Source organism: Palaemon carinicauda, chromosome 23 (assembly GCF_036898095.1).
Source record: "Palaemon carinicauda isolate YSFRI2023 chromosome 23, ASM3689809v2, whole genome shotgun sequence".
NCBI classification, from domain to species: domain Eukaryota; kingdom Metazoa; phylum Arthropoda; class Malacostraca; order Decapoda; family Palaemonidae; genus Palaemon; species Palaemon carinicauda.
The window spans coordinates 35,388,305-35,391,072 of record NC_090747.1 but is presented as its reverse complement, the minus strand read 5'-3'; positions in this window follow the sequence as shown (position 1 = coordinate 35,391,072).

Below are 2,768 nucleotides of genomic sequence, written 5' to 3'. Positions count from 1 at the left end.
CTGGGTCGCGTATATTATTTTTTTATTAGTGAGACAAGTTATTGGTTCCTCAACGTACGTTACGGTTACATTTGTCGTCTCCTTTTTATCCAAAACTGACTTTAAAGTATTAGAAGACTTATAGAATTTCCCTTTGATATACACGCCGAGCTTTGCAGGAGCTAAGATAATGTTTTGATTTCCCATAGATGGGTATCCTATAATTACAGCTGGATACATATTAATGTTTTTCACAACAACAAATGTATCGGCAAACGTGCGATTACCGACTCTGAACTGAATATGAGTTATGCCTATGACGTTTAATTCATTATTTCCTATACCTGAAAGTCTAATTCCTGATTTTTCAATCGGAAAGTTCGAAAACAACAAATGATGCGTCTTCAAATCCATAATATTACGTGGACTACCAGAGTCAAAAAATAACGTAAAGGATTTGTGTTCTAAATTTACAGCATATAAGGTTGGCCGTAACTCATTTTGGCTTATTATTGTATGAATACGTTGCAAATCTACGAGAGCATGCACTGTTTTACTTAATTCGGCCGTGTGTTTCATAGGAAAATCTATTGTCTCACAATTATCTGATAAAACATTAAATTGATTATTCAATACTATTGATGTTGACATAAATGACCTTGACCCAACATCACTCTCTTCCCCTCTAGAGTTAACTATGTGGTATTTGCTTTGCTCTGCACATTCTGAAAATTAGGCTGACTTTGCGAGGTCTGGTTTGACGGCCCAGGCTCAGCGATATTTGAAGAAGTGTTTGTTTGTTTCGGACTCTGAACTGCATTGACATTTTGTTGTTTCTTCTTATTGTTAAAATGAGGATTTTTCTTTTTATTTCCATATGGAACTGACTGTGGAATTGACTGTGTATTTCTAGGATATTGTTGTGTCTTACGCGCGTAACATTGACTATAAGAATGTGATCCTGTGTTGTGAACTGAACAAAATTTCGTTCTACAGTCTGCGCTTATGTGACCTTGACGTTTGCAGTTGTAACACGTCACTCCCGCTACTGGATTGTTAATTACGTTCACTGTTTGTGGTTTTGTTTCATTCTTAGCAAAAACTTGAGTTAACACGGGATCAAGATCTGGACACTTGGACATGTGTTTCTTTATCTGTTTATAGACATCCAATTCCGTACTTGCAGGCATTAACTTCTTATCAAAGCACCGCACTAAAGCTTCAGGCAACATGAGTGTCATGCAAGTTAAATACATTAATCGTAAAAAATCTTTCACGGAGATATTATCGTTAGTAACCCAAGTGGAATTACCTAAAATGTCCTGATATTCGTTAAGCCTATCAGCTATGAGAGCTGCTCTCTCAACAACATTAAGCCGATTCATAGTGGCTTGATTAAGTGTATTTCGTAACGTTAACACTACATCCAAAGCTTCCTCACCCCCATAAATCGCGCGTAACCTAACTTTGAAATCATCCCAAGTAACTGCTTCCTGAAATGAAACACCTCTTAAATACGCACTCGCATCCCCTTTAGAAAAATCTATAAAACTTTTAGCTTCTTGTAATTGTACAAAAGGATCTACGATTTGTTTGGCATTTAAATGGGCATCAACGGATGAAATCCATGACTCCACATTTTGTGGCAAGAACCCGTTGACCCGGCCTTGAAAAGGAAGGATTGCTGACCTGGCATTTACAAGCGTCACAATTGGAGGAGGATTAGCCTGGCCTACACCACTAGGTCCAGGGGTAGGGCTGACAGGAGGAGCCATGACTGCTGTATTTTTTTTTTTTCTATCTCTTTGACCCCTTTCAATCCTATCAAAATATATATATGAGTACAGACGCCCACTGCGTAAACGCATATGTATAATAAAATTCCCCCAACAATGTTACTAATCCCAATACATTTCCCCCCAAGAGTTTATGAAAGAAAAAGGAATTAGCACAAAGAAAGAAAAATTCTAAATGAGAATTCGGAGTTTCTTATAACAAAGTTAAGGAATTCACTCACCCCAGTAATAATTGACTAACGACTTGTGATAACTACACTTCACTGCCCAAACTGAAATGAATACAAAATCTCTGTACTTAGCTTTATATGAAGTCGACACGTCCTCTCTCTCTCTCTCTCTCTCTCTTGATGTTTTGTTAGCGATGTCTCGTTCTAGTTTCTTGTTGAATGTAGTTCTTCCTGGATATGTCTTGCAATTGTTGAACGCCAGTCCTTGGGTTTCCTAGGATGTTGATTGAAGATTCAATTTGTATACTAACATTTCCGTTGGACTTAGTCAAAATTGTAGATTCTTGTAGATAGTTTTGAGTTCTTGAAGATCTTTATCAGGTATTACAGCTTTTATTTTGAAGTCTTGAAGACCATTCTCTGGTTTTACAGCTTTTATATTGAAGTCTTGAAGATATTTCTCTAATTCTTAGAGTTTAATCGCTGTCTTAGAGTTTAACCGCTGGAGGAAGCTGTGTTGGTCCACATGACCAATTCTGGTGAAGTTTAGATATGAACTGAACAAATTACCGATATCCCAAATATCGTATGCTTGCTTTAATTTAGCTAAGTGACGGAATCGGAAGACACCTGCATCTGGTGACGTCACAAACTTTCACACGAAGAGACAATGTGTTGACGTTAAGAAAGAATGTCAATTTAGCATTATACATCCTGCTTACAATTTGAATGACTACAGCAAATCTCACTTTTAGCTCTTCCAACCAACATGACATATTACGTCATTTGTTTTAAACATGTAATATTACTATTCTAACTATTA